Source organism: Peromyscus maniculatus, chromosome 20 (genome assembly GCF_049852395.1).
Source record: "Peromyscus maniculatus bairdii isolate BWxNUB_F1_BW_parent chromosome 20, HU_Pman_BW_mat_3.1, whole genome shotgun sequence".
NCBI classification, from domain to species: Eukaryota; Metazoa; Chordata; class Mammalia; order Rodentia; family Cricetidae; genus Peromyscus; species Peromyscus maniculatus.
The window spans coordinates 15,209,637-15,229,226 of record NC_134871.1 but is presented as its reverse complement, the minus strand read 5'-3'; the positions used below and the strand labels follow the sequence as shown (position 1 = coordinate 15,229,226).

The following is a 19,590-nucleotide window of genomic DNA, read 5'->3' as shown; positions in this document are numbered from 1 at the left end:
CGTATTTCTCCCAAATACCCAAATTTTTCTAATCAGTGGTATATTATGCAGGAAATTATGATCAGAGAAATAAAGATGCATTGTTTACTTTTATGCTCTTTCTGTAATCAATGGAAAGCCTACCCTCAAGATTCTTTTGGGTAATTTTTAGTTGACTTAACTGTGTGATAACCACAAAAAAAAAAAAAATCTACTTAACAGCAAGAATCAATTTGCATTGTAATTTGCCCAGATATATTTCTTGAACCAGTGTTTACTGGATAGTTTAAAGAAGGTTGACAAGAAAAATCTATTTCAGAAGCATCATTAAAGTGTAAGCTCTAGAATCGTTTGCAGAGACAGTCCAAATTGCAATTGTGAAGGTATGATTGCTAACAACAAATTACTGTGGTGGCTGTGCTCATTTGTAGTTGTCATTAAACATAACAAAAATTAATTTTTTGCATCAATTCTCATTTTTAATATGAATTATAACTTATAAAACACACATATATAACACATATATGCATATCAAGTACCTTCTCTCTGATATTCCAACACATACATATGTAAAGTGATATTAATTCATGGTTAACAAAGATTATTACAAAAAATTTATTTTCTACTAAAAACACTGAAAATCTTCTTAAAATAACTTGCTAGACTTGTAATATACTGGCTTTCATTCCCAACTCCTGCCTGCTGGCTCACATGACCTATAATTCCAGTCAGAGGGAATCTGATGATTTCCAGGTCTTAAGTCCCTAGGTGCAGGGCAGGTATGTAGCAGTTATTGGCTGCCTCACTAGGGAAGGTGCTTCAGGGTTGATAGAAACTCCCACCACACCCCCATGGTTGGGCATGGTTGTGCCTGTGGGGCAGGACACTTAATCTCTCAGCCTAGTCATTTCCAGGTCATATGTCCTGCGTGACCCATGCTCCATGGTTACGAGGTCACATAGTCCACAGACGTGATTGCGTCTCTGAAGGTGGGCCTGTATGAGCAGGTGCGTCTTGGCCTTTATAAGGCACTGCCATATTCCCCAGTCCCTTTCCCGAATGTGTCTTTCCACAGGCCTGATCACATCTATCCCTTTCTCTTTGTCTTGATAAAACTCTTGTTAGTGGATTCTGTCATGTGTCGTGACTTTTCCTTTGGGGCAAGAGCACCGCAAAAAACCAACAAGGGTAAAGCACAAACAACCACCCCTACACTCCAGCCTACACATGTGGCACACAGACATACATACAACAAAACATTAATAAATGCAAAATAAAATATTTTTTTAAAGAGTAGGAAGAAAATTTAATTTCTTAAATTTAACAGAATGTATAGCATCTCTTGCAATCCAACATTCACACATTCAATAATTACTTATTGTTCTGGACTCTACCAGTCTGTTGTGCATTTTTCCAGGGCTTTTTTCCATGATTCTACTACATATAAAATAGGTAGGACTTACAATATTTGAAATTATGAATAGATAAAAATATTTCCCACAAAACTATCTTGTTTTCTATTAAGTGCCATACTATACTTTGAGTTTTATTATGCTGTATCATTCAAACTTTCTTTTTTAACCAAACTGTTTTAGAGTTGTTCTTGAAAATCTTAAGTCCTCAGCTTAAAACACAAAAGCTTATTCTTGCTCTAAAATACTACACTCCCCAGGAGAGTCTACTTAAGGTTTAACCTATACTTAAATGTCATCATCATGTATTATTATTATTCCTGTTTGCATCAATTTTTGATATTAAAGAAAGAAGTTAATGCAGTAGGAGAAAATGGATCCTTGAGTATTAGAGAATTTACAAAAACCACTGTACAAGTCTGCTACAGCTTTGAGATATCAATTTAGTACTAATTAAGTTACATGTGTGATTATTTGTATGCTGTGGGATGGTCTGTATGTCAAATTGCTCTGATTGGTCAATAAATAAAACACTGATTGGCCAGTGGCCAGGCAGGAAGTAGGTGGGACAAGGAGAGAGGAGAATTCTGGGAAGTGGAAGGCTGAGGCAGAGAGACACTGCAGCCGCCGCCATGACAAGCCGCATGTGAAGACACCAGTAAGCCACAAACCACGTGGCAAGGTATAGATTTATGGAAATGGATTAATTTAAGCTATAAGAACAGTTAGCAAGAAGCCTGCCATGGCCATACAGTTTGTAAGCAATATAAGTCTCTGTGTTTACTTGGTTGGGTCTGAGTGGCTGTGGGACTGGCGGGTGACAAAGATTTGTCCTGACTGTGGGCAAGGCAGGAAAACTCTAGCTACATTTGTATATGGAAGTGATTCTATTTTAATTTTAGGAATAACAATAGCAACTTAGATATGTGAGAGAAATAATGCCAATAGGTTAATAGGATAATAGAACTGTGACAAGGTTTTTACATACCACTATTATAAATATCTGTCAACAATCTTCCTATTTCTTTCTGGGTGTGACAGTACACACCTGCAATCTCACCACTTGGGAGGCAGAAACCAAAAAGATCAGGCTATGGTTTTTATCAACTACACAGTAAGTTTGAGTCCAGCCTCAGCCATATATGACACCATCCACAAATCAAAAACTACCTTGAATACAATAGTTTATTGCCCATTTAAAATACTCTCCTATTTCCATTTTGAATTATTTTTTACGTACAATTTTGGTCTTTAATTTTTTTTGTTAATTTTTCTTATTGATGATGCTGTTGGGTTTTTTTTTTTGTTCACTCTTTGAGAGCATTATATAATGTTTTGATTATATTCACCCCAACCCACAATTTTTTCCTCATTGTGGCCTCATTTCCTTCACTCAGTGTTTTTTAATCCCTTACAACCAATTTGTCCTGCCCATATATTTTTGTATGTGTGCTTCTCCACTAGAAAGTGGTTGACTTACAAGTGACTCCATTCATAGGGAAAACTTCCTTCCCATCTCCCAGCAGCTAACGATTTCTAATAGGTCAACAACTCCAGGTGGAATTCTGTGTCCCACTCTCATCTTTCTGCTTGGATTAGGTCTGGCTTGGGAGTCTGCAGGTTTTGTACATGCTTCCTAAAGCACTGAAAAGTCCTATGTGCAGGTGGCCTGCTGTATCCAGAAGATAGTGTTTCCTTTCAGTCATCCACCACCTCTGGCTTCTACATTCTTTCTACCTTCTGCAATGATCCTTGATCCTTAGGAAGGATGATCTTGTATATATGTTCCCATGACGGATGAGTATTTTGTAGTCTCTTACTCTCCACACCTTGGCCAATTACAGTGTTAATCATGATCTACTACAAATATTTTGGATTAGGGTTGGGAGATGCATTGAACTATGGATATATCAATTTGTCATTAGGAAACAGAATACTCTTCTGTCTACTTAGTAACGTTACAGTAATTGTCACTCCCTTGGGCTATGGCCTCTCTATCCATGAAGTATTCACCTAAAAATAGTGTCAGTTATGCATTTCATTTTGTGTAGCAGTACTTTTCCAATAAAAAAAAGAGGTTGCTTACTCCCATGATACTAGTGTACTATCATATCTTGAAATGTTCCTAGCTGGATCTAACTGATATTTACTTTGCTCTTCAGGTAGCTTGCATATCACTTTCCAGAACTGTTAAGTCTAGTCAGTATGGATGAAACTTCCAGTTCTATACAAGGTTGATTTTGCCATGTTCTAAGATGCAATTATGTGGCATCATCCATAACAGTGTCAAACCATCAAGTTTTGGACAGTAAAAAGAACAATGGCAATAGCAATTTGGGGATCTAGTTCTATTATTTTTTTTTTTTTTTTGTGTGTGTGTGTGTGGTTTTTCAAGACAGAGTTTCTCTGTGTAGCTTTGCGCCTTTCCTGGAACTCACTTTGTATACTAGGCTGACCTCGAACTCACAGAGATCCACCTGCCTCTGCCTCCCGAGTGCTGGGATTAAAGGTGTGCACCACCACTGCCCAGCTAGCTCTATTAATTTCTAATGATTAATTTCATTCAGTGTATGCATGTTTCAGAATAACGTTGGATGAATCATTGAGATCATTCAATTTTTACTTTATTGCAGTCAGACTTATTAATGTACTTAATTATTTTTGTACAGTTATACTGATAACTTCTAAAATAAATACATCAATATTCAAAAATGAATGTATATGTTAGTATATTTCATTAAGGCCAGGGAACTTTTCCTTCACATATTTTAAATTATTCTACTGTTCTTTGGACACTTTATAGTGATAAGTAGTATTCAAAAGATTGAGGATACATTAGTGAGCAATGATGCTTCCTCACCATCCCATTGAAGATTTATAAACATCAAGCAATAATTACACAACATAATACTATGTAGAGAAACATGGAGCAAAGAAATGCTTGTGGTGAGGGGAGATGGTGATAGAGACATGCCAAGCTTCACTACTCTTCCACATTCTATGGAGATGGTTTGGTTGAGAAAATGTAGATCATTCTTCATCTGAAACTGTCTTTAGAACTAACTCAAAGTGCCATGGGAACTGTCAGTTAGCCTGTAGATAAGAAGCTCCCAGTGACATGGCTAACTCCCACCAAGCCCCATTTGTAAATGTTCTATTACTTTCTACATTACCATATTAGGAACCAAGATTCCTGTATATGAACCTCTTGAGAAGAAAAGTCCACATCCAAACTATATCCAAACTATAGTACCATACGTTGAAAACCTAGAGAACTCTGTATTGATTTGAAAGGCCTAACTATGCTTCCTGTATAAAGATAGTGCAGATTTTAAAAGCAAATATGTTACTTACTTCTCTTGGATCTCATAAATCATGATATAAATTATATATATGTATACATATATATATAGTATTTATGTCTATATACATATATATGCCTATCATCACTTTTTATTTAGATATCTGTCTCCTTTCCTGAAATACATACCATGTTTTCATCTTTACATTTCAATTGCCTATGTGTATAGCTCAAAAAAAGTAAGTTATTAAACACTGTATACCCACTTACAAAATAACATGTAATAAATATTTGATCATATATAAATGAATGGCTAGCATATAAAAGGACACAAGGTTATCTTTAATTAGAACTCATTAAATGGCACAGTTCGCAAAGCTATACAGAACATATATGGAAATCATGTAACGACCATTTTCCAGTTATGTCTTTTGAATAAGATAAACCTTTTAGTAGTTTTGTGGTTGAAGAATATGAATGCTGGTGTTAATTGATCTTTTACCCTATGATTTATACTCTTCCTTTATGGTGAGAATAAAGACTAATTCACAAGGACACATCATTTCAAGCATACTGTACTACCTAGCTTTCTGTGGACAGAAATGTGGAGCTTCTCCTGTTGGATGACTTGGGTGTGGAGGTCTAGAAGAGAGTGCCATATGGTACTTCTGATCTCTTTTCTCTGCCTGTTCTCTAGGGATGGTTATGTCCATTATAAAAGCTGAGATTACATCAAACAACCATCTCCATACAGTTGTTCTCTAACCATCAGATGGGATAAATACACTTTGTGAGTTTTCTTAAGCTCTGAACGTGCTTATCTAGTGTATTAGTTTCCCTTAAGCTGCTGTGATAAAACAATGACTAAATCAACTTCAGCATAATAGGATTTATTTCATCTTCCATATCTCAGATCACAGTCCATCATTGGGAGAAGCTATTGTAATTTGCTTTGTGTTACCGTAATACACACCATGAACAAAAGGAATGTAGAGATTTAAAAAAAATATATTTTATTTTGCAGGATCCAGCAAGTTAAGGCTGGAGTTCACGAAAGGAACATGGAAGCAGAAACTGAAGAAGAACAGTAGGGGAATGATGCTTACTGGCTTGTTCTCCATGGCTAGTTCAGCACACTTATACAATCCAGGGCCAGCTGCCTAGGGGAGGCACCAGTTACAGTGGGCTGTGCATTCCCACATCATTCCCACTCCAATTAAGAAAATGTCCCACAGATATACCCATATGGCAATCTGATGGAGGCAATCCCTCCACTGAAGTTCATCCTTTCCAGTTTGTGCCAATGTGACAAAAAAGGAAACGCCCCATAGACATGCCCACAGAACAATATGATGGAGGCAATTTTTCAATGAGGTTCCCTCTCCCTTATATGTCAAGGTTACAAAGCTGACTCATTTCATATCAACATACCATTTGTTTCCTGCAGGATATCAGGATATATCTTACTAATAGATATTATTTACCAGAGAAGAATCAATTCAACCCAAGGAGAATTTAGTTCCTTTCCCAATATTTCTAGATTTTATTATTTCATAATAATCTCATCTCTTAGTGTGTAAAACAAGACTGGGATTTCATTAACAAATGGTGCCTCCAGTAGGAGTCATGTAAGTATCTGTGAGTCGTTGACAACTAAGTTGGTAAGAGACAGAGTATCCAGTCCCTAGAATCAGAGGTAATAATCACCGAGTAGCACCCGTTTCTCTTCTTTTTCTTCCACATTTTATAGGCAGAGAAATAAGCAGGATGAAATAGATAGAGAAAGATGCTAAAATAAATGAGAATGAGAGGTCAGGGGAAATCTAAGCAGAGCACTCTGAATGGAGTATATTTGGAGCAATAATAGAAATATAGGTTTAAATGGCAGAGGCTAAAATTTGTGGAAATGCCTATTTCAACACATTTTTTTTTATTTTTAGTCACCGAGCTAACTTTGATCCTTGATGCCTAAAGTAATATACTCTAATTTTAAATTCCATCAGATTTCCTACCAAAGAGTAACATCTGGCCTTCAAGTGACATAGAACCACACATTGATCCAACTCTAACTTGACAACAGTTGACACGGTAATTCAAATATTTCACAGAGAAGCCATGTAGGTTAAAAGAAAGTGATCTGTAAAAGTTGCAGTTTTGCTGATTCTTAACGTTAAAAAGTCTCCTGGGAATCTCATTACCTTAGCCACGGGCTTGCAAAACTTGAGAAATAGAGAAGCATGCAGCTAGAAAAGACCTTGTGTGTTAAACTGGGCCTCCTTTCTGGCATCTCCGACAAATGAGACCACAGTCAAGATTTAAAGAGATAAGAGGAAGGAAATCCATACCTGCTGGGGGGAAAGTAGCAAGGAATGTGTGTGCAATAATAAAAGCACAAAATGTTTTACAACAACGATGAAAACATTGGCAGTTTAAAATTCCTTTAGAATAGGCACAAAAATTCAGGAAAGCAATGTGGAAAATTCAGAATGGCGGCAAATTTACTCTGAGACCAGGCTTGCAATTTTTACAGAGCTGGTATGGAACACAACCAGAGATACTCTTTTGAGCTAAAGTGATTGGAGGCACTTAAACGATGCTCACTTTTAAGTATGTTTCGCTTTACAGTTATTAAACCTCTATGTTGGTAGAATTACCATCTCTTTTAATATGACAATAGCAATATGCTTGAGTAGGATGGCTATAGGTAGTAATGACATGCTGCATATTTCAGAAGCTATGTAGGAAGATTTTGAACGTTTTCACTTAAGGTAAACGATAATTGTTAAATATATATGCATATATATGTTAATGCTATGTACTGGATACCTATGTCAAAATAGCATCTGATAACTCACAAAGATGTATAGTTTATATATACATTAAAGGTTAAATAATTTTAAAAGAATGCATTTTTATTTTCATCTATATTAAATTACTTAGGATATCATAAATTAATATTTGTTTTGTAGGATGTTGCTACTTTATTCCTAAAATGATCTGCATTTTGCCATTTTTGAGCTGAGATGGCAAATTTAGAGGACCTTCGAGCACTGTTCCTGAACAACTGTGAGGAGTTTGGACTCCTTCACATGTCCAGAGTGTAGGAATTCAGGTTACAAAGCACTTTGTTTCAACCACTGATATTCGTACTTTCTTCTGAAGATGGTATTTCCTGAGCTTCTTCTGCAAGACTCTGCTCAACAACTATAAACTCAGCCTCTCCTGTCTCAGAAGAACACATTGCAATCTAAGAAGGCAGGACTATAGTGCATTATTATGACTGATACTCTGTATTTTCAAATCTAGTAAAAGGAAACATCTTATGATCATAAAAATTGAATTATTATTATTGATATAGTTCATGAAGCTTGAAAATGACCTGAAATTCACCATAATATGACCACTCCCAAATTAAGACATTGTGCTCTAACCTTAATTTACCAACCTTATAAATTTATTTCACTTATTTCATGTACAAAACAATTTAGTGGGATTGATTGGTAGTAGATTTCAAGAAAAACAAACAAACAAACAAACAAAACAACCATACTGTGTATTTGCTTTAGTAGAAAGAATTTAAAGTCGACAGTTACCACATGTAATGTGGAACTCACTCATTTCACTTCTATTTTTACTACGCACCCACCATGTGTAGGGAATTGTGCTTGAGGCTGGTGCCAGACAGGGATTAGTTTCATTTAATATCACAGAATGTGCCACTTTGATGAACTGATTATTTTGAATTAAAGAGAAGAAGCAGGTGTCGAAGGTCATAGCACATTTCCCCCTAAAAGCAGGTCATGAAGTTATAGTTGTTGTTTTGATTAATGTCCCCTCATCCCAGGAAGACTTAAGCTCACTGCCAAAGATGGGGAATGATGTGAAGCAAAGCTGTAAGAAAGTTACTCAGCTAAACTTTACCTTCCACTTATTTCCCTAAACTGTCACTCTGCCTCCACAGTGTGTTGGTTCTAGCTCATGGCCCTTATTATTCCTTTATAGGTGTTTAAGTCTTCTATCTTGGTGAATTAATCATATCCCCATTTCTTGTGAATACTTGTAATACTTTTTTAAAAAGCACATAAGTTCAGCTAACAATCTAACAAAAAATACAAAAGATACATTTTTAAAGTTACTTGGAAGCATTTTTTAAGAAAAACAGAATGGCCAATATCTTTTATAAAATATCAATATTTCTTTAATCTTGCTTATATTATTTCTCTTACTTTTACAAGCTAATAAATTTTTATTAGAAAAAGCACTATAAAATGTGTATATACATCTGCTCTTCTAATTGGTGTAGGTCAAGAGTTCTCAAACAGCAGTGGATAATAATCTGTGGATCACCCAAGACACTAAATGAAACATATTTATAATAACAGCAAACTGTAGGGCTGAGTAGATAGCCCGGTTGGTAAAGTGCTTTTCATGAAACAATAATGGCCAATATCTTTTGGAGAAAATATACTTAAAAACCAATGAGACTTTATAAGTCAGGTATCAGGTACAAGTTCTGTTTTTTTTTTTTCAGATTTCAGTTTTTTTTCTTTTTTCTATTAAGAAGTTTTTTATTCACTTTACATACGAATCACAGATCCCCATCTTCCCTCCTCCTGCCCCTCCAGCCTTCCCCCCAACCCACCTCCTAATTATGTATTTTGAATCATGGGGTATACTGTGCTTGAAATTGTTAAAGACTGACTTATGAATTCACCAATGTATCCTCTCCTGTAACTTGCTATTAGGTACTATCTGTAGCACAGGGCCCTTTGTTTATAAATTGAAGACCCTTCAAGAGAACACTTAAGCATTTATCCTAAGTTTGGTTATAGGTGCTTCCCAGCTTGGGGCCAAAAAACTCAGAGATATGCTCAAGAGTAGGTTAATTGTGCAAACCTCACATCAGCAGACCCAGTGATTCAGCTCACTATAGATTATTTTACTGTTAATTTTTCAGGTAGGGTGTTCCTATTTGTTCTTTCTTTCATTCATTAAATTATCAGTTTATGTTTCATTTTCAATAAACTTCTTGAAATTTTATAGTGTTCCAAATTTGGGGATGCTATAAGTGTCCAAAGCTGAACATGCTACAAAGAGATATACACATAGTAATTTTTAAGTAAAGTAAGTCTTTTTAAAATGGGATGTATTCGATGCATAGTATAAAGTGAAGAGTTCTATGTAGGAGTGGGAAACAGATGCTGAAGAGATGACTCCGGAGAAAAAAGTACTTACTGCATCATCCTGTGTACCTAAGTATGGATCCAGCACACAAAAGAACATGCTTATAACTATAGAGCCAAAGGGAACTGATGTATTTTTCTTACATTCATGTCTTATATATGCATATGTACACATACAAAATAAGTAAATATGTAAGTTAATGAATTAATTAAATCTTAAGGGAGTAAGAAAATAAAAAAATTAGTATAATTTAAAAAGCTAAAAATTGATGAAATTTCATGACTGTGTGTTTGAAGTTATATGGTTGTATTCTGTGACATTTTAGATAAAAGATACACTTTTATAAAAGAAATGGTATTATGAAACAAAGTGTCAGGTTTGGAAAAAGATCAGATCTTCTACTGAAGTTATTGGACAAGTATGATGAAGTAGAAGATGTGGGTGAAAAGATATGGGGTGATTCTGGTCTGCACTGTAGGGACTTTGACTGTTCTGAGCAAAGAGTAGCTATTGCAGAAACATTCCAGAAGCATGCATCAAACCAATCACACATATCAACAGTCACACAAGCCTCATGTGGACTGAAATCAACATGGTATAGAGTTAATTAAAGAGACATGACCCTGCTTTCTTAGGAGCTCACAGCCCAATGACAGTAAGTCACATGAAAGTATCAGGTAGCACTCCTTTTATAAGGAGTCACCAAATAGCATTGTTCACCGGCAACCTCACTTAACCCATCCATTTTTAAAACATTTTCTTTTGAAGTACCTTGAGTGAAAGAACAAAGTGAAATATAGATTTTTGTCTAAATCTCTGTAGCTACCTGTTTAAGAGAGTTTGCAAGCAAGGGTAGATCAATATTTTCTGAACTATAATAGCAATCAAAGTAAATGGATTTTTCTTTCGAAAGAATGGTTCCAGCTAGCAGCTCAAGAGCTGCCATCAAAAACTTCAAAACACTATTGCTCCTACTGTATCTGCCAGATGGCAAAAAGAGAGCATAATTATTTGAGGGCATAGCTTTGTGTATCTCTAAAGCAGGCAAGAAAAATCAGCACCTCTTAAACTTGTGACTATAAAAGACCACAGAGAGAAAATTCAAAGTGCAGCAAATGAACAGGGTTTGTCCTTAGCTTTCAATATCAACTTTTAAAGAGTACTAGCTGTTATGGACTTAAGTTCTGGGACTACCTACACACTCTTGGCTGTTAAATAAACAGTCAGTGAGTTCCATATATGCTCAGGTACTGGACAGATGAAGTCTTTGCTCAAGGAAAGAGTAATAACTTTTCCCCCTAGTTTATTGTAATAGGACATTCTGACCAAGTGAATCTAGAGAGGAAGGGGTTTATTTTCCTCTATAGATTATAGTCCATCATCAGAGAAACACTGTTTACTGAATTGTACCAACTGCTACACTTCAGACAGCTTTCTTATACAATCCTGAACTATCTGCCCAAGGGTTGCAAAGCATATAGTGGGTTGGTCCCTCCCACATCAATCATAGATTAAGACAATGCCTCTACAGGCACGCCCACAGTACAATTTGAATGTAGGCAGTTATTAAATTGAAGTTCCATCAGTTAGGCATCTTTAGTCATATTAAATTGGTAAATCTAGCCAGCATACCTTTTAAGAAAGGTTTTGATTCATGTTATTTCTAACAGTGGTGAAGAAAACAAAGAAAAGAATTAATGAAATGATATATATTTAGAGTTGATTTCTGCATATAAAATTAAGAATGTAAAGATTACTTTTTAGGTTTTTTTTTAACTTGTGTTTGTATGTGCATATGTGTATTAAGTATGCATATGGGGAGGACAATTTTGGTGGTATTCTGCAGGAGTGCTATCCACCTCATTTTTACTTTTTTTCTTTTTTCATCATGGGGAGTAAATGGGTTTATTTACAGAGCATGAGTGACCAGAGACTGGCAGAACACCCAAAGTGAAAAGTCTTCAGTGGATGATGGATTCCCCATAACTAAGTAGGTGGAGTCTCCTTCTGTTACTGTTCTTCAGCCTACATACTCTAGCAACCACGGCAGAACTGCAAAGAGATGGCTGAGAAGAGTGTCTGGAATCTCTGGGGAGACCTTCCCCACCCCTTTCTTCTATGAGGAATGTCAGAGTCATCCAACATGATTGGGAGGGCCTCTTGTAATCAGGCACAGCTGATCTGATGAAGATTGCCACTGTTGTGCTCAAAGTACCATATTCTACAACACATAGTAAATTTTAGACTTTACCTGTGAGCCTAGATTGGCTGGCTAGGGAGCCCTGAGTATCCACTTGTTTCTACCTCCCCAATACTATAACTATCAGTGTACCATACTTGCCTTTTTTTCTTTTAATATGGGTTCTGGAGGGTCAAACTTAGGTGTTCATAATTGTAAGACAAAAACTTCACTAACTTTACTAAGTTATTTAACCATGTTCCAGGAAATCATTTTTAAAACAATTCTCCATCATCTTTATCTTTATCTTTCTGGATACTGCATCACTGATTATAAAAACAACTGATGCAAAGAAGGGAATCTACAGTTTTAATTTGAATTCTCATATTACATCTAGAAAACTATAGAAACAACTACTAAATTTTCTGTTTTTCCTTTTTATTGAAAATATATTCTTTTCTCTAACAATGTATTCTGATTACAGTTTCTGTTCCCTCTACTCCTTCCCATTCCTCCTCCCCTCCCTCTCATCTGTATCACTCCCTTTTTGCCTCATTCAGTTTCTAAGAATTATAATAAAACATAACAGAATAAAATATAAGATAAAAAAAATCACATCAAAGTTGGACAAGGAAAATCACCAGGAAGAAAAGAGCCCAAGAGAAAGCACAAGAGTTAGAGACTTGCACTGGGCAATAGTGCATGCCTTTAATCTCAGCATTGGGGAGGCAGAGGCAGAAGGTTCTCTGTAAGTTCCAGGCTAGCCTAATCTACAGAGTGAGTTCAGAACAGCCAAGGCTACACAGAAAAGCCTTGTCTCAGAGAGAGAGAGAGAGAGAGAGAGAGAGAGAGAGAGAGAGAGAGAGAGAAACTCACTTGTTCACACATTCAGAAGATCCATAAAAATATTAACTGGAAGCTATAGTATTTACATAGAGGACCTGGTGTAGACATGTGTAGGCCCTGTGCTTGTTACTTCAGTCTCTGTAATATACTGTTTGGAAATTATGGAGAATAATTTAAAAAGTCTGTTGTTTGGCTTTAATCACTCAATAAACAGTATGTATAAGAAAAATCATTGGTGTTATAAGTGACCAAAAGTTGACTAAGCAAGAAATTTCATATATGGGGTAATATGTGACAATATCTTATTACAGATATTATTTTTACATTGGAAGTTGGTGAGTGTAAGAGCTGATTGTAGGAGAGAATTTTTTTTCTTTATGAAAGAAAGGACGTCATACATGGAAATTACATTAAAGAAGAAAATTAATTTGAAAAATTGAGGGCTTCGAAGAGGTGAGTAGAAAGACAGAATAGAGCTGGAGGCTGAGAAGTTTCTGTTTAGTAAGAGTGGAATTAATTGGAGAAGATACTGAAAACTTAGAGTAGAGAGAGTGACCCAAGAAAAAGTAACCTGGAGCTATGTGAAAAACAGGTTCAAGTAAGAAATGCAGTCAACTATTGGAACAATTTAAGGAAAGAAACACACAAAAATTAGAATTTTGTCAAAATAAATATGATAAAATCTGGTATATAAAAAAGAAACAATATAAAATTCAAGAATAATGCGTATGGTACTAAAACATACATGGTACTAAAACATACTTCCAGAGAAGTAAGGTAAACACCAACCTAGTTATAAACCCTTTGATCTACAATGGTGATCTGCCTAATTGATATGCTGGTATGATAGAGGCACAAAAATTAAGGGAGTAACTCATTATCTTATTATATTTAATTCCCACTCCATGACATGGAAACCATTCCTGATACTTCTCAGATTACGAAGAACCTGGGACTAGACAGGCCTTGCACCTAATTAAAAATCAAATATTGTTGTTATCCTAAAGTAATGTAACAATATAATGACTCCAATGACATTCTACTATACCCCCAAATCAGTGCCTTTTCACCCATTATCAGACAAGCTTCCAGCTGAAGTAGATGGGAACAAATACGGAGACCCATAACAGTATAGTGTGCAGAGTGAGAAATCTTTGAACATTACATCATAAATGGAACGTCTCTGTCAAACATTTCTTCTCATGGCTCAGGGAACTTTGCAAAAGAGGCAGAATGATTATAAGAGTCAGAGGGGATGGAGGACACCAAGGAAACCAGGCCTTCCAGATACCACAGGACCAATGCCCAAGTGAACTCACAGAAGCTGTGGTAGCACGTACAGGGCCTGCACAGGTACCAACCAGATGGTTTTCCAGCATTGAGAAGAGGAAATGGATATGATCTCCTTTCCATAACCAGGACGCTATTTCCAATTGACAAAGAAAAAATTAGTTTTCACCAAAGAAGTCTCACTGGGTATACAAACCACACTTAAGGGCAGGCCCCATGTGAAACTGTAGATGACCAACACAAAATTAAATCAATGATACCTCTGGAGAGTTTATGTCTCATTATGCATTGTCTGGGCATTTTTTTTTAACCATACTGGTCTTTTGATTTTATATATATGGTTTCCATCTTTTTCTTTAAATGGATTCTCTCTCTCTCTCTCTCTCTCTCTCTCTCTCTCTCTCTCTCTCTCTCTCTCTCTCTCCTGTGTATTTATTATGCTTCATTTTTAATGTGTTTGTTTTGTTCTGTTTTTTTTATTTGCTTGACTGTTTTCCAAGAAGAGAGAGGATTTATGAAATTGGACACATGAGGAAGAGGGAAGAATCTGGGAAGTAAGAGAGTGGCGGGAGGAAAAACTGTGATTAGAATATATTGTATGAAAATAATCTGTTTTCAATAAAAATAAACTAAGATGAAGGTATACAGATTGATAATAGAGCATTTTTGCTCTAAAGTTCTAGCTGTAAAGATGGACAGATTATCTATAGCACATAAGCATGAACCACATAAGTTCAGGGAATGACAACACAGCCTTTCCCACCAACAACGTTATGAAAAGTCAAGTGAAGCAAACTCCCTTGATTTTTATGCCCATTCTAACTCCAAACATGAAGAAAAACTGTTGTTCTCAAGCTGATCCTATAAGATGTTATTTGTCTCCTCAGCACTTGTTGTAGATATTATATATAGATATTGCTCTCTTTTCATGTACATGTCTTTATTTCCTGTGGCTCTAATATACAGGTAAATATAATAACTGTGCTATATTTTCATGTTCTTATTCTTACACTCATACATATAGAAATGAATAAATATAATCATGTATAGTTGTTGAAGCCCAGTTTTCCTAGTGGCTTTACCCAGAAGGTCTGCATAGAGAGGATAATTAGACCATGGGCCTGAATACAGGTGTCTGAGATTGTCTGCACTTGGCTGTGCTGGGGGAAGGTCTTTTGCTCCAGCCCTTGGCATTCCTTTAAATACCCTAGGTCAGAGACAGTCGAGGCCTGATGAATTAGGATCCAGGCCCTCTTGAGGCTGTCCTGTATTTTCTCTGTTTCTCTCCTCTCTATCCTTCTAACTAATATTTCCTGCTGCTTTTACTCAAGAGTACTCTGGGGAAAGGTGATGTTGAGAGATGGCTCCCCACCATAGAAGGACACACTTGCAAAGCAATCGATTCATGATGAGCTTCTGCCAGTGTGATCATAATTTTGAAGCAAAACTTGACTATATAGGGAAACTCTGTCTCAACACAAAAGTAAAAACATTGGAAGCTCAGTTGCATATTTTTCCTAGCATATATAATGCCCTGGGTTCACAGACTGTATACATACATACATACATACATACATACATACATACATACATACATACACACTATATATATATATATATATATATATATATATGCCTTAGCATTTATAATGTTGTATCATAGTATGTAGTGACCATTACAGAATATGTATCATAAGACATTGCTTAATTCGGTAAGGATGTTATAAACAATACACTCTCAAATTTTCCATCCACTTAATCAATGCTGATCCAGCTCATTAACTGTCCAGTGTCCCACTAATAATGAGTTTTATGTTAAGGAATGATTGTTCACAGTTTTTCTAAAGCTTATTTGACCTGACTCATTTTTTCATAGTTTCTTTTTCCTTGACAGCAGTTGTTAAGCTTTGACTAGCAATTGCTAGAGAAAAGAGCAATTATTAATAGACAAAGACACCAGAATAAAGATTTGTTTTTTTCTAAACATAGGTCTTCGGTTCAATTCAAAACATAATTTAAAAAATAATAGTTAGGAAAAGTACTAATATCAAGAAGGCTGTTCTGTTAAGTTCTAGATGTTTTGAAATATAAGTGGTCATTCATGTGTCTTCCTAGGTAACAACTTTTATCTTGACTGAGTACTTACTGTTGTTAATGTGTGTGTTGGGGGAGTAGGGGGATATGCTTAAAATAAGAGAAAACCTCTGCTTACCACTTAAATTTCTCTCGGAGTAAGACTCCCTTCGGGACCATTTGGGATAGAACTTTCACTATGGAAAATTGGCAACTGGCATTTGTTTCCCCAAATATATAGGTTTATTTCCAAATGTTAAATGTACCTTTTGCTGTTCCTAAAAGTCAATATTGCTTATTCAAGTACCTGTAAGCCATCTCTTTGAAATGTAGTCATCATTGTAGATAGTTCTCCATCTTCCCTATTCTGAGACAAGGAAGGAGGCTTTCAAAATGTTGTAGCTCACGTATAACATCCTGAGGGCTCTCCTTACCTTTGGAATAAAGCCAAGGGATCCCAAAGTGTAAGTGAATTTAGTATTATATGTGAAAGAGGTGCAGACTTATCTAAGTTGAATATTCATTATTATTTATTTTGAGAACATTTATGTAGTAAGACATTTTAAATTGCCCGTTATGAAATGTAAAATGCATATCTATCTTGCCAAATCTTCAGCAGGTCCTCCAGGATGTACGTCTCATTCTATTTCAATACTCATTCAATACTAAGTCAGATTTCTTTGTATATTGCTGTCATATAGAGTCTTTCTGGGTTAGCAAATGAACATATTGTAATTGTATTTTCCCAAATAATATTCATATTGCAAATGATTGATAGAAGGATGATAGATAAGTAGATTTATGATAGATAGATAGATAGATAGATAGATGATAGATAGATAGATAGATAGATAGATAGATAGATAGATAGATAGATAGATGATGGATAGATGATAGATAGATAGATAGATAGATAGATAGATAGATAGATAGATAGATAGATAGATAGAAGACAGCAGTTGGATGAGAAAGAGATGTTGATTTTGAATTATGATTTAAGTTGAAAAGACTTGGAGATAGGAGAAACTTAAGGAAAAGCTTAAACAATATACTAGAATAAAGAGTCAAGGAAACTAACCCAACTCACCCCTAATTCATGAATATTGATATATAGTACAGCACTTAAGAATTATGATTTCTTGCTTGCTTTGGGACACAAAGAGTTTCCTATGGTGGATTAAAACTCAGTAAGCCGTACAAAGTTTCCACCTAGCTGTTCTAAGTTATCATTTTAACATCATCTATATAAAACAATATAGAAAGAAAAGAAATATCATCACAAATGGTTTACAGATTTCTCCAGAAATAATTTTAATCAGCACATATTTTAATTTAAAATCATAGTTTTGTGAGTGTTTAGAGGAATTTTAATACAAAAGTTTAAGTTGTTTCTACCTTTAAAAATCAGATTTTTTTCTTTTTAAATATTTAATTATTCCTACTACTGATAAAAAAATACTTGAAACTAGGTTTCTTTATGGCAAACTTGAATATTTGGATTTCAAAAGAATGATATAAACTCCAGTTTTACTTTTTTAAAAATCTAGTAAGAGTTCCTCTCAATTTTTCAGTAAGAAATGTCCTGAGTAATTCAACATACTCTGTGACTTTTACTTTAGAAATTCTAATGTACATGTGGAAATTATGTCTGTGGGAAATATTTTTAATAACAGATATATTTATTAGTGATCTCAGATTTCATACTACAATTTTATCAATATGATATTAAAGTCTAATATATACAAATATTTACCAAGTTTTCTAAATTTTTAAACAGTAGGACTCCAAATCACACATAGAATTTATTCTAAACAGAATGTTACAAATTGAGATTGCTTACTTTCAATTAGTCAAAACAGAACATATCTTCATAACTATATTTTGGGGACAATTTATCTTTAGCATCCTTGGGATTGGACATATTTTTTTAATTTCTTAATAAAACAGGTATCTCAAGACAATCAAGGGCTAAAAAATTTTCATATTTAACATTTATTCCTCACTAAAAGTAATATCAAACTGTACTTAAATACTATTAGTGTTCCTTGCAGATGACAGCATCAACCATTCACTCAGTCCCCTACCCACAGTGACTCTGGCTTGTTTATGTTTCAGAGAAGAGGGCACCAAGAATCCAGGAATGTCCTGACAGAGGCAGAGTTAATCACTGTGGTGGCATGCTGGTGACAGTATCCTCATCCATTTATACTTATAAGTGTTCTCTAAGTAACAAAAGCAATGCTTGTCCCAGATACTGCTGGCACAAAAACATACTCACAGCTTCCAAAGGATTATTTTTTATTTATCTAATCCTGGCAACTAAATCCTAGACCTCCCTCATGGGCAATACTCTTAGAAGGGACAGCAAAAATGCTATTGCCTAGGAAAATGTTCTCTAATATTTGAAACAAGAAAGCTTTTTTAAATCCCCACTCTAGGGCCTCCCTCTGGAGTTCCTCACTCTGTTTAGTGGTTACCAAGAATATACCCTTCTAGCAATGTGAGCGTTATCCATGTGGGATGCTTATGCATAAGGTCTTGCAAACATATCTGAGAGCTATTAATGTTGAAAAGAAACAGTTCAGACAGTGAAATTGAATGAGATTTGAAGACAGAACTTTACATGTTTTGTTTATTCACACTAGGGACAAATCAACTTTCTTGCAGGTTTGGATGAAACGTAAGTCAAAACTCACTTGTAAAACCAGCTTGAAGCTTGACCATTATTGCACATCTACCTAGCTCCAAGAAGGGATTTTGATTAGTCTAATTAATCACAATCATCCTATTTCAATTACAAATGATTGGTTTAGGATTGGCCAGGCTTGATGCAACATGGGCCAGTAACCTGCAATGAGAGATTTTTGATAAAAGCTTAGCATCTTGTTATAAGGTTTCTAAGGATCGGCTTTCTGTTCTGGGACTTCTGCCATTGGCTGATTCAAGAAATGAGAGAGGCCCACCAAGTGTATCTAAATTAGCACCACTCTGTGCATCTGAAGCCCAGACAACAAACAGCTCAAGAAGAGCCTAACATCATAATTATCTTTGCCAACTAGAAAAATGGGGATAAAATACTAAAGGCAGAGTTTTATTTTTTCAAAAGAATGGACATTTTAGCAGTATTTCCTCAGCAATAGTAACTAATATAAGTCTTCGTAAATATGAATAGGCTAACATTAGCTGTACCTGAACCAGATAAGTGGTAAAGAATTTTTTATGATACTTGCAGTCTTAATTTCTACATGAATAAAAGCTGCTTAATGGGGGAATTGAAAACTTCAGATTTTTTCTTTAAGTATCATATAATAGGCCAGATACCCAAA

At 35.3% G+C, this 19,590-nt stretch overlaps 1 protein-coding gene across 3 annotated transcripts in view; it reads right to left on the bottom strand.

Moving 5' to 3' along the window:
• Csmd3 (CUB and Sushi multiple domains 3) overlaps positions 1-19,590 on the bottom strand; it is a 1,148,052-nt gene that overhangs the window by 430,633 nt on the left and 697,829 nt on the right. The window lies entirely within an intron of this gene.